Source organism: Phyllobates terribilis, unplaced genomic scaffold, assembly GCF_046119375.1.
Source record: "Phyllobates terribilis strain yellow unplaced genomic scaffold, ASM4611937v1 Scaffold_3__8_contigs__length_932513732, whole genome shotgun sequence".
NCBI lineage: Eukaryota > Metazoa > Chordata > Amphibia > Anura > Dendrobatidae > Phyllobates > Phyllobates terribilis.
Window position 1 is genome coordinate 240,261,707 of NW_027362763.1, and position 14,482 is coordinate 240,276,188.

The window sequence follows — 14,482 nt, forward strand, 5'->3', positions numbered from 1 at the left end:
GCTGGATACAGGAGTCGAGGCAAACAGAACAGTTGTTTCTTCTTCCATAGCCCATCTATCAACTTAGCACCCGCCTCCTTCCACGACTGGCGTTCTTCTTTAGAGTGTAGAGCATGTGGAGCGTAGCTTTGTGATTGGAGGGACCGGTTGATGCTCTTCTGCAGGTTGATCCTGGGTTGGCATGGAATTTAGCTGTTTGGCCTGTTGCCGCGTAAGAGCCATGGACATGGATGTCAGAAGAAGAGCTGCTCGCTTAGCATGGAGATCAGCAAGTGCATTACCTCTTGCTTCAGGGGCATCTGGTCGGGTATGAGCTTTTACCTTTACGACAGCCAACTGTCTTGGTAGTTGCACCGCTTCCATCAATTGTCTGACGCTTTCAGCATTTTTCACAGTAGAACCTGCAGTCAGAGCTTTGAGCTCTGCTTCCTGTGCTGACATACTGGGAGGTAAGACTGCAGCCTCTACCAATGTATCTTCAGTTGTGACAGCATATCCAGTATGAAACCTGCCAGAGGTGTCAACATATCTGGATCCATCCATATATAACGTAAGTTCTGGGTCATCCAAGGGTACTTCCCCCACTAGAACAAGTGGAGTTGACTCCGCAGTAATTTGTTCCAGACAATCATGCAGTAGAGCCTCTTTCCCCTCTCCTTCAGGTGCTGGTAGCAGGGTGGCTGGGTTGATGGTGGTGCACCAGTGTAATTTCACATTTTCTGGCAACATCAACAAACACTGCAGCCGCACGTGTCTCTGTGTAGACAGATGTTTAGGTTGCTGTGTGGCGTGTACCGCTTGTAGACAGGTAGACAGCTGGGAGAGGCTACCGGATCCAGATGCGCTGAGTAATACCCGACTGGGCACTGCTTTGTACAGTGTCTCTGCTTGAGTACTCCGGCTGCATGTCCTCCTGTCTCAGAGACATACAAATGGAAAGACATTCCAAGGGCAGGGGCTGTCATTATCCTTGACTTTAGTTGCTCAAAGGCTTGTTGCAGCTGTTCTTGGTGGTCCTTGTTGTTTACATCAGCCAGAGTGTCTTCTTTTAGTGCATCATATAGGGGTTGCATCAGACGTGAGGCGTCTGGGATCCATTGTCTGCAGTATGTACATAGTCCGAGGAACCGTTGCAGCTCTATGGAATCTTTTGGGAATGGTAGTGCGTAGATGACCGTCTTCCTTTCTTCTGTGAGATGTCTGGCACCCTGAGTAAGGCAATGGCCTAAGAAGACCACTTGACCAAGGCAAAACTGAAGCTTCGAGGCTGAGACTCGACAATTCAGTTTTGCTAGATGGATGCTTGAGGAGGCTAACACTGGCCCTGATGGACATTTGCTCCGTGTAAATGTAATATGTAATGTAATATGTAAATGCAAACAGAAACTGACAGTCTTTGTGTAGTGGAATGCTAATAAAAAACAAAACAAAACAAAAATGTTTGCTAAATCAATTACTGTAAACCAGACAACGTGTATGTGCATCTATTAGAAACTTATGGATATAAAACCATCTAGAGAATTAGTTTACATAAACACATATAATGCTCTGTCATACACTGATCATGATGATCTTCCTCATACACATTCTGGGATTCTGGGAGTAGTGTGTATTGCGGCCTGTATTCCGAGTGTGCTAAGATGGCTACCACCAGAAGGAAGCATACTACAGGAAGGGTGCACGAAGATGGCCACCACCAAAGGGACATGTGGCCAGAGGCTGGAGGTGATGCAATGGGTGTAGCAACATGGCCGCTACAGGAAAGTTTGGAACTTTGGGCGGACATAGGTATAACAGATGAGGATGGGGCACTAGGAGTGGCTTGGGTAGTGGCAAGGGGTGGGTCTCCTGGACGGTGGGGGGGGGCACGTGACATGCAACACAATAATCTGCTGACAATGGATTCTGCTGGCCACAATTAGAACATTTCCAACAATTCATTACTCCGCCATTATCGGAGAGCAGTATCTTTGTAATACACATAACATAGCGTCTTTGCCTTATTGTCTGTATCTTCTTCCTCCATTCACCTTTTTTTCCTTCTCTGCTCTGTATCAAGCCAAGGCCGCTTTGCTATGCTAGCAGCTGTAACTGGGCGCTTATCTGGCAGCGTGCAAATTTCAGTTAACCATTTCAGTTCCTCCACATATTTACATACTTTTTCCTTCGGTCAACAAACTCAGCGCAACCTTTCCTCACATGTATTCACTTTTCAGCATTTCAACATTCCATTAACTTCCTTGCTGCATTTAACATCTTGTACTGTAATCTTACACAATGACATTACTCTTTTTGGTTTTCTCTACATGTATAACAAACTGACATGATAGCTGTCCTGCTCTCCTTCTCTTAACGGACCATCACCTCTCCTTCTCTTAACGGACCATGGTCACGGATGTAATCATTAGATGCAGCTTGTATTGTAGGTCCCCCAATACGACATATCTCTGCAGCTAGCCCCACCCATGCTGCAGTTTCGCATTTGCTGCGTTTACAATGATCCCAATCTGCTGTTGTGGTATACTCCCCATACCTATTCTCAGTATAGTAGAGAATTCTGAAGGACCATTCAGTAAAACAGACGCCACCTCCTCCTACTCGCGTCCATGTTCTATTTCCCCAGTTTGGGAGAGGGTGAATAGGGAAGAGTTCAGAGGACCCTGGGTCCCTCTGAATGGAGTATGATGGTAGGGGCAGGTGGGGGTAGTGATTTATAATACACCCCGTCAGCGTTAAGTAATGGGCAGGTTGGTGCTACAACACCGGGTTTACGTGCTCCACAATTATAGCACGTCTTGCGCCATCCTGGATTAGTGACCCAACACACATTACAGAGCCAACCGTCTGGGTTATATGATTGTGGCTGTCTCTCAGTGGGAAGTGCAGGGTATTTAATCTCATAAGGTATAAGTTGCTCGCTCAGTTTCCGGATTGAGGGGCTGGGGTACTGCTACATTTGTGGGGGTAGGGGATGCTTCTTTAGGGGCATTAGATTCGGGTTGTGGACACATAAGTACTTCTTCCTGTACTTTTTCCCCATCAGCTTCATTTTGTAACACAAAACAAACAGTTTTTGTCACATTGCTAGATAATTTTCCTTTCTTGACATAAAAGTAATTGAAATAACCAGGCTTCATCTCCTCCTCTATTTCAACATATCCTTCATCACAAATCTCATGTGCCACTTTCCTAAAGTTTTCAGCATCTTCCAACCATCCACAGCAGTCAACTAATCTACCCCTTTGCTGCCAGATGCCTTCATCCCACAACACAGGCTGAAGCCTCCCCTCCACAGGAAAATTTAACACCTTAAACACTTTTGGTGCAATCTTAAAAGATCTTTTCCCTTCTCAATTGATCATGATATTCATTACATCCTCCCCCTCCTGCAGGGGAGACAAAATTCTTTCTGCTCCACAGAAACATTGATTAATCACTACTGCCGCTTCACAACTAACAAAGATTCTTAATTCTTGTGCACAGCGGAGTCTGACCAGAGCTCCCAGCTGTTCCAATACTACCTACTACCTACTACTACTACCTACTACTACTACCTACTATCTTTTAATTCACCCCACCCGTCGGGGGAATCGTACAGACGGCGAATGAAAGGAGGAGCACTTTTACAGCTTCGCAGCGCTCCGGACACTCGATATACGTATATCTACTTGCGTGTCCTACTCAATCTTCGATCACCTGTCGCGACTGAAACTAACAATGGCCAGTCTTTTCTAAGAATCTTTGTTAGATGTTAAAGAAGGGAAGATTCACACAATATTCACTTGTCAATCCGAGGTGATACTGCTTGGAAGTTAAATAATATCAGACCCCTAATGGGACTACACCCCTTATAGTCTCACCTTTGACTATATCCAACCAGGACATCCAAAGACACTGCAAACAACCACACACCACGTGGAAACCACGCCAAACGGTCAGTGTCACTAGTAAAGAACTGGTGCACTTACAGTGGCTTTTTGTGGGGGATGATCAGTCCCAATTCCAGTGGGGGAGGCTGAAAGCAAGTCTCTCTTTGTGGACGTCCAGAGGTGGAGGGGCGTCCCTGGTTAGGGATCCGAGTCACGGCACCAACTGTTAAGGGAGGGCAATAACCCTTCACGGTTGACCAAGTGAGTGTCAAATTATTATGTTGATTGCAATCCACAGAAAACCAAACGGAAACAATGTTCTGTATTGGGAGGATTCAAAGAATCTCTGATCCCGTTTATTTTGCTTAGCATTTTATATTGTTTTGAGTATTTTAATAGCCAATCAACTCTGCAGCCATACTACAGTACTATAGGCTAACTAATGTTAGTACAATTATTATGGAAACACATATAGGGTCATATTATCATCGTTAGTTCGAAGCACTAAGGAAATTTTACAAGGTCAAACCTGGCCTAAACAAGTTAGATAACAGAGTGTCTAACAAAATGTTCTCTTGAGAAAAAGTTAGTGTGAGAGAAGTTCCATGGGAAGAAAAAGAATGTATGTTATGCAAGGAGTGATAATAACATGATTTTAAAGCAAGCAGACAAATGGAGTTGCTCTAGCATGAGTATCAATATGTCCTTTACAGTGAAACCTACTGAAACAGACTAAGGGACCTTTTTAAATGCTTAGGAAGCCTTTGCTTGTGTTTTTTGTTTATTATTTTTTAATTTACTGAGATAATGACCTTTGTGTTTTCATTGTCTGTAAGCCATAATCATCACTATTAGCAGAAATAAACACTTGAAATAGATCACTCTGTTTGTAATGACTCTATATAATATATGAGTTTCACTTTTTGTATTGAAGAACTGAAATAAATAAACTTTTTGATGATATTCTAAGTTAGTGAGATGCACTTGTACATACATACATATATACATACATATAAATATATACACACACATATACAGTACAGACCAAAAGTTTGGACACACCTTCTCATTTAAAGATTTTTCTGTATTTTCATGACTATGAAAATTGAACACTCACACTGAAGGCATCAAAACTATGAATTAACACATGTGGAATTATATACTTAACAAAAAAGTGTTAAACAACTGAAAATATGTCTTATATTCTAGGTTCTTCAAAGTAGCCACCTTTTGCTTTGATGACTGCTTTGCACACTCTTGGCATTCTCTTGATGTGCTTCAAGAGGTAGTCACCGGAAATGGTTTTCACTTCACAGGTGTTCCCTGTCAGGTTTAATAAGTGGATTTCTTGCCTTATAAATGGGGTTGGAACCATCAGTTGTGTTGTGCAGAAGTCAGGTGGATACACAGCTGATAGTCCTATTGAATAGACTGTTAGAATTTGTATTATGGCAAGAAAAAAGCAGCTAAGTATAGAAAAATGAGTGGCCATCATTACTTTAAGAAATGAAGGTCAATCAGTCCGAAAAATTGGGCAAACTTTGAAAGTGTCCCCAAGTGCAGTTGCAAAAACCATCGAGCGCTACAAAGAAACTGGCTCACATGAGGACCGCCCCAGGAAAGGAAGACCAAGAGTCACCTCTGCTTCTGAGGATAAGTTTATCCGAGTCACCAGCCTCAGAAATCGCAGGTTAACAGCAGCTCAGATTAGAGACTAGGTCAATGCCACACAGAGTTCTAGCAGCAGACACATCTCTACAACAACTGTTAAGAGGAGACTTTGTGCGGCAGGCCTTCATGGTAAAATAGCTGCTAGGAAACCACTGGACAGGCAACAAGCAGAAGAGATTTGTTTGGGCTAAAGAACACAAGGAATTGACATTAGACCAGTGGAAATCTGTGCTTTATTCTGATGAGTCCAAATTTGAGATCTTTGGTTCCAACTACCGTGTCATTGTGCGACACAGAAAAGGTGAACGGATGAACTATACATGCCTGGTTCCCACCGTGAAGCATGGAGGAGGAGGTGTGATGGTGTGGGGGTGCTTTGCTGGTGACACTGTTGGGGATTTATTCAAAATTGAAGGCATACTGAACCAGCATGGCTACCACAGCATCTTGCAGCGGCATGCTATTCCATCCGGTTTGCGTTTAGTTGGACCATCATTTATTTTTCAATAGGGAAATGACCCCAAACACACCTCCAGGCTGTGTAAAGGCTATTTGACCAAGAAGGAGAGTGATGGATTACTACGCCAGATGACCTGGCCTCCACAGTCACCAGACCTGAACCCAATCGAGATGGTTTGGGGTGAGTTGGACCGCAGAGTGAAGGCAAAAGGGCCAACAAGTGCTAAGCATCTCTGGGAACTCCTTCAAGATTGTTGGAAGACCATTTCCGGTGACTGCCTCTTGAAGCTCATCAAGAGAATGCCAAGAGTGTGCAAAGCAGTCATCAAAGCAAAAGGTGGCTACTTTGAAGAACCTAGATTATAAGACATATTTTCAGTTGTTTCACATTTTTTTGTTAACTATATAATTCCACATGTGTTAATTCATAGTTTTGATGCCTTCAGTGTGAATGTACAATTTTCATAGTCATGAAAATACAGAAAAATCTTTAAATGAGAAGGTGTGTCCAAACTTTTGGTCTGTACTGTATATATATATATATATACATACATATATACACATATATATACATATATACACACATACAGACACACACATATGTATACTGTTCCTACCACCACATCATGTAGAGAACTGCCTAGCATAGTGGAAAAACAGGCTCCCATGAGGCAACTACAAACCTTTAATTGCAAAATTGAATCAAAGCTCAAAAATAATTGTGGCCTAACAAAAAATAAGTCACAAAAACAAGTATTCTTCAAATTACATGGAAAAATCACTGTATTTGTCCAAATGATAACCTAGAGCTACTTTTACGTTCTTATGAGGTGTGGATGTCTTCAGAGCTTGTAGTCACACGTCACCCAGGAACACTTCTCTGTCCGTCTCATATCGTATGTTGCTTTCAACACATTTCTGCTTCTCTGCTGTCTTGCAGGAAAAAAGGAGTTCGTAACCACTTGTCTAGCTACTCACCCAGCAATCCTGTTCTGGATACTATTGGCCTTGGAGGGGGATAAGTCCTTTTGTGCAATTGCATAACTTGAAGGTTTTGGGCCCCAATGCAGAATCTCCAACAGGGCACCTAAATAACACAGATCTTTAATCGTAATAGCACTTTTTATATGGAGCAAAAGTACCTTTAGGGCCCCCCTAGTCTCCAGGGCTGGGAAACGATTGCAACCCTTGCACCTATTATAGTTACTCCCTTACATTTGTGGACTTTCGGGAGTCCTTAAAAGACAGGAATCAAGGATATTCGATAACATAATTTACTTTTTGACCCTATAAGAGCACAGCCCTCTTACAAGATTAATCTTAGGCTATTTTAATCTCAGCCGTGGGATCTTTGTACAGATATCGGTAGGTTTCTTCATCTGATAGTAAATGGATGATTTCCACCCCATAATTTTCTTTTTTAAGAACCACAATAGATTTTCCCTTATTTGCATTTTTAATAATTACATATTTCCTGTTTCTCAATTTTTTTTAGCTTTCTTGTTGCTTGTAAAGATTTGTAGAATGCATTTTATAACTATATTCTGAAACTTATTAACCATAGTAACATACACACACACACACAGCTCCACAGGCACACGGTTTTGAAGGCATCTTATTTTTACATCGGCTACTTGCACGCTTTCTAAACGCTGCCCAACTCACCGTGACTTTTGCTCTGCTCTACCCAGTACCTGACCATCGCTCTGAGTTGCCTCGTACTTCACTTCCAGCTCTGCTGTTTGTGAGTCTTAGGGGGCACGGTAGATACTTAGTCACTCCCCTCCAGGGTAAGCCCGACCCATGGCTCCATGGGTCCACATACACCAGCGTTACACTTACATCAGTTTAATCCATGAGTAGTTCAGGACCAGGTGTAAAGTTATGTTTGTATTGATTTCTCAGGAACATCACACTAGCCAGTTCTTAGCAGGCATTTGACTGAGCAAATACTGGATATGTAAAATTCAAACATACAGCACATGATGGGTTGGACAGGATAATAGACAGATTAATTAATAAAAGTGGATAATTGTTCTGTGGGTATAAGCTTCCTTTATTTAAATAACAATAATATATCTATTAAGAGTTAGACTTATAAAGTGGATGGAGTTACACAATTTTTGGCGTTTTAAGTCAAAGTCTGGAGTTCATCCAAAATGCAAATTGTATCAGACCTTCCTAAGTATATTTCTCATCCACTCTTAGTTTTGTCATAAAAACTACGCCAACAACTGCACGTCTGATTCTACCCTTAGGAACATGATGCTACTAACACCAGCACCACCTTCAACGCACATTGGTTCTTCTGCACTGTAGTTGAGTAAAATAGGGCACTTTTTGTCCTGTCCGTAAACAAATTTAATGCGTCCATGATTTATTTTGAAGCTGAAGAAACTTATACAGATTATTTTGACTAATTATCATCATTATACAGTTTACTGTGAAAACAGCTGATGTATTTATATCATTATTATAGGCTGAAGACGTGCCACTTATAATCATAATGATTTAATATGGGTTTTCCAATGTGTCTGTGATTTATTTTTATATCAGAATAGTGAATGTGAATGGTGCCCAAGTTTTCTACATGATTTTTTGATAAGGTGCCCAAAAAAAATAAAAAATCAAGTTGGCATCTCTGATCATAATATGAATGGGAGTCGTTAGAGGTCTGTTTTGTTATAAACATGTTTTCTGATTCATTTCTTCCAAAAACATGTGACAGATAAGAGCAAATGGGTTTATCCAGAGGATTCTTCTAATATTGATCTGGCATGGGCAATAGGGTATACAACATTGTGATTGGAGAACTCCTTTAGGAGTCATGTCCTTTGAGTCATGTTGCTGAGCATGTGCAGATGAATAGGGAGTCACAGTAGACGACCCATTTACCTGTATAGAAATCCACGGTGCCTCAACCAGGGGACAGGCTCCCTTAATATACACAGCTTTGACTAATCTCATCATTTGCAGTATTTCAGAGAAAACATAGTTTATAAATGAAAGAGGCATAGGAAAAAAAGAGTATATGAGGTGGCTCTCTTATTGTTTTACCAAGCTGGGTAGGGATAAGCCAGTGGGTAGCCACCCCCTTGACTTTTCTCCTTACTCCAGGATCGTGTTTACTGTATGTTTCTCTAAAACACTGCAGTATTTGAGAGTAAAACTTATGGTCCGATTCATGAAGACCAGAGTTGTTCATGCCAGTATCGATGAGAGGGCGTGCTGGAGTCAGACGCTCCTGATTCAGAGTTGCACGCCTTTTCATCAGTATGGAGTGTCTAACGAGTGGCGTGCACCAGAAATCCCTGACTGGAGTGAGATTCCTGGTGTAGGGAACGCCACAGCTCATCATGAATTAGATAAGCTGTGGCGTCCTGCCCCATCCTGCTCTGGTCCCGCTCATTTTGTTGCAGCTGGGAGAAGTTGGTTTGAAAACACCAAGAGTCGAAAAATTTAAGTGCAACTGCCTAGATTTTGCAAATTTTCATAGCTTTTACTGCAGATTTCTGGTGTGAAAGCATTGATGAATCAGGCCCATAGTGCTTTCCTGCGTGGTTCAGGTACCATGAATCTCCATGTGTTATGTTTTATGGAGACAGAAAATGAATCCAGACCATCAGATAGTTCTATACAACCCTGTGTGCTTTATTTAGTAGGTGCAGTGATTACGTGCACACTGAGACCTTAGTCATGTAATATTTGCTTTTACATGATTGAGCCTGGGATGTGTCACACCAAAGTGCTAAAGTAAACGATTCAATGTAACACACCATATATCGGTTCTGTGTATTTACCTTTCTCATATTAGCTGTGTTCTCACATAGTACTCAGATTTCCTAAAACTAACTAGCTGAGTCATAGCTAGAGAATAGCTGCATTTCCCATTTAATACAGAGACATTTTTTCATTTGAAACTACATCTAGTAGAAAGTAATCAATTTGGTCAAAAAAAAATCTTCCTCCTCATACAGCAGCATACAATCCTTAGCTCTAGCTAATAAGGACCTGTTTTTTTTTCTTCTTCTATTAATTAGGTTGTATTTTTTTATTACATTTTCTATTCAATTTCTATTGAATATATATAAAAAATGTCGTCCTACCATATCTGTATAAAAAAAGTTACTAATGAGAAAGGTATTTGGGCTTCCCCAGTGCTATAGGTTCACTGATCACATATTTGTAACCTAAAGATATAAAACTACAAAAGATCAGAATAAGAAAAAGCATGATATAGAACAAACATACAAATGCTTAAAAAATAAAACAGATGAGCCATAAATCTCTACATTTTCTCTAAATTTTTAATATATTTTATTGTAAAATGCAATCCCTGGGTGCAATCTTGGCTGTTTCTGCAGCAGGGATAGTAGTCGGCACGTATATGTACTATATAGGCTATCCATACTAATCTGGACTAGTGTTGAGCGATACCTTCCGATATCAGGAAATATCGGATCGGATTGGATCGGGCCGATACCCAAAAAGTATCGGATATCGCCGATTCCGATACCGGAAACCAATGCAAGTCAATGGGACAGAAATATCGGAATGAAAATAAACCCTTTCTTTCCTTGTAGGCTAATTCTACATGAAGGAAAACAACTAACAATAATGTAGAATGTATTGGGGGAGGTGGTTGCCCAAATCGATGGGAACAGTGCTCACAGTGAAACATGAAAAGCCGGCAATTCAGCAGCGGCATACATCGGTACCCGACAATTTAGAACAGAAAGAATAGAGCTTCACACATAGATTAGATAGATAGAAACATGTCAGTCACATATATAAAAAGTACAGTGACAGTGTTGCTTACTGTACTTGTCATTTAGTGTAAAGGATTTATTTAAAAAAATATTAGTGTTTTCATGCACCGTCTCTTTAAAAAAGCCGGCCGGCAATTCAGCAGCGGTACCCGACAATTTATAACAGAAAGAATAGAGCATCACACATAGATTAGATAGATAGAAACATGTCAGTCACATATATAATATGTACAGTGATAGTGTTGGTTACTGTACTTGTCATTTAGTGTTAAAATAAAGGATTTATTAAAAAAAAAATTGGCGTGGGGTTCCCCGTAATTTTAGTCTCTAGCGGAGGTTAAGCCGACGGCTGGGGCAGATGTTTGAAGCCTGGGAAGGGGGTAATACCCATGGAGCTTCCCAGGCTACTAATATCAGCCCCCAGCTGAATACCTAGCCTTTACTAGCTATTAAAATGGGGGACCCCCTCAAAAAAAATGACGTGGGGTCCCCCCTATTTTAATAGCTAGCAAAGGCTAGGCAGACAGCTGGGGGCTGATATTAATAGCCCAGGAAGGGTACCATGAATATTGGCCCGCTCCCAGGCTAGAAACACCAGCCGTCAGCCGCCCCAGAAATGGCGCATCCATAGGATGCGCCAATTCTGGCACTTAGCCTCGCTCTTCCCACTGCCCTGTAGCAGTGGCAGTGGGGTAATAGGGCTGGGGTTGATGTCAGCTTATAATGCCAGCTGACATCAAGCCCAGGTTAGTAATGGAGAGGCGTCTATAAGACACCCCCATTACTAACCCCATAGTCAAAGTTAAGAAAAAAACACAAACACCCAGAATAAAGTCCTTTAATTGAAATAAAGACACAATTCTTTATTGTTCTAAATTAAACCATACTTACCATCACGCCCATTCCAGCTGAAGCCAACGATCTCCTGCAATAAAAGAAAAATAATAAAGCAACATCATCCTTACCTTTCCATGGTTCCCAGGACAGCTTCAGCTCTGCTACATCGAGATGACAGGCTGGACCGCAGCAGAAAGCTGCCATCCAGCCTGTCATCCCGCAGACACTGAGAAGCGCAGGCATGCTTGCGCTCCTCAGTGTCAGGCTGTGCCGGCATCCCGATGAGCTGAGTCTCTCACGCTCACCGCATGCGCAGGACGACAATTTTTTAGAGAAAAAGGCGCACGGATGCCACTTACCAGGGGACGAACCCTGTGACAATACTGCTCCCACCCCTACCTCGGAAGCGTCTACCTCTACAATGAATGGCTGAGACGCATCAGGTTGAATGAGTATGGGCGCCGAGGCAAAACATTTTTTCAAAGAGGAGAATGCTTGACAAGCCTTGTCAGACCACCTAGAAAAATCCGTCCCCTTTTTAGTCATGTCAGTGAGAGGCTTAACCATGGACGAGAAATTACGAATGAACTTCCGGTAATAATTAGCAAACCCCAGGAAACGTTGTAGTGCCTTAAGATTCTCTGGCCGATCCCACTCAAGAACTGCCCGCACTTTCCCAGGGTCCATACGAAAACCGGACGCTGAAACCAGGAAGCCTAAAAACTGGAGTTCCTGTACGGCGAACACACACTTTTCCCACTTGGCATACAGTTTATTATCCCGCAAGATCTGTAACACCTGCCTAACGTGCTCCTGATGAGACACCAGATCCGGCGAGTAAATTAGGATATCATCCAGATATATGACAACAAACTGTCCCACCAAGCGGCGAAAAATGTCATTAACAAAGTGTTGAAACACCGCCGGGGCATTAGTCAGACCGAATGGCATGACAAGGTTCTCATAATGCCCCTCCGGAGTGTTAAACGCCGTCTTCCACTCATCCCCCTCCTTCATCCTATTCAGATTGTACGCCCCCCTGAGATCCAACTTAGAAAACGGTATGCCGTCACAGCCAGACACTGAGAAGCGCAAGCATGCCTGCGCTTCTCAGTGTCTGCGGGATGACAGGCTGGATGGCAGCTTTCTGCTGCGATCCAGCCTGTCATGTGAATGTAGCAGAGCTGAAGCTGTCCTGGGAACCATGGAAAGGTAAGGATGATGTTGCTTTATTATTTTACTTTTATTGCAGGAGATCGTTGGCTTCAGCTGGAATGGGCGTGACGGTAAGTAGAGTTTAATTTAGAACAATAAAGAATTGTGTGTTTATTTCAATTAAAGGACTTTATTCAGGGTGTTGTGTTTTTTTTAAATACTTTACTACAAATTCATGGCGGTCATGTCTAATATTGGCGTGACCCCATGAATTTCGGGCTTAGGGCCAGCGGATAATACAAAGTTGGCCCAAACCCCTTTATTACCCAGTGAGCCACCGCACCAGGGCCCTGGATGAGCTGGATACAGCGCCAGAAGATGGCGCTTCTATGAACGCATCATTTTCTGGGGTGGCTGCGGACTACAGTTCGCAGCAGGGGGGGCCCACAAAGCTTGGGCCACCCTGCGCTGTGGATTCCAGCCCCCAGCTGCTTAGTTGTACCTGGCTGGACACAAAAATAGGGCGAAGCCCCACATATTTTTTTTTTAAAACTTATTTAATGAAATTCATGAAATAATAAAAAAAAAGGGCTTCCCTATATTGTTGTGTCCGGCCAGGTACAAATAGGCAGCTGGGAGTTGGGGGCAGCCCGTTCCTGGATTCTGTACCTGGCTGGCATACAAAAATATGGCAAAGCCCACGCCAAAATTTTTGGGAAAAATTAATTAAAAAATAAATAATAATTTAGGGACTACATCTTTATTAACCCCTCAAGTGTCATTTAGTGTTAAAATAAAGGATTTATTAAAAAAAAAATTGGCGTGGGATCCCCCATAATTTTAGTCTCTAGCGGAGGTTAAGCAGACAGCTGGGGCAGATGTTTGAAGCATGGGAAGGGGGTAATACCCACGGAGCTTCCCAGGCTACTAATATCAGCCCCCAGCTGAATACCTAGCCTTTACTAGCTATTAAAATGGGAGACCCCCCCAAAAAAATGACGTGGGGTCCCCCCCTATTTTAATAGCTAGCAAAGGCTAGGCAGACAGCTGGGGGCTGATATTAATAGCCCAGGAAGGGTGCCATGAATAGTGGCCCCCTCCCAGGCTAGAAACACCAGCCGTCAGCCGCCCCAGAAATGGCGCATCCATAGGATGCGCCAATTCTGGCACTCAGCCTCGCTCTTCCACGCTGCCCTGGTGTGGTGGCAGGGGGTAATAGGGTTGGGGTTCATGTCAGCGCCAGCTGCCTTGAAGCCCAGGTTAGTAATGATGGGCGTCTATAAGACACCCCGATTCCTAACCTACAAAGTGTTAAAAAGAAAAAACACACACTACACCCAGAAAAAAATAATTTATTTAAAATAAAACACACCATTTTATTTAATTCTTAGTTTACTAAAAAAAATAGTTACCTGTCCACGTTCCTGCGCTGATCTCCCATGCACAGCTGTCACATCTGGAGATGGTGAGAGCTGTGCATGGCTGCTGTAAGCTCACGCTGCCGGGAACACGTCCGCTCCCGGCAGCGTGAGCCCTGACTGAGGTCACTGGAGTGCATTCAGTCAGCGCAGCTCCGGAGACCTCCTTTATGGCACTGCTGTACCGTGGGAATTTCTCACGGTACAGCGGGGTCGTAAAGGAGCTGACCGGAGCAGCGCTGCCTGAACTCCGGCGAACCCGCTTATGCAATGACGGGGCTGCTTTACGGCCCCGTCATTCTAG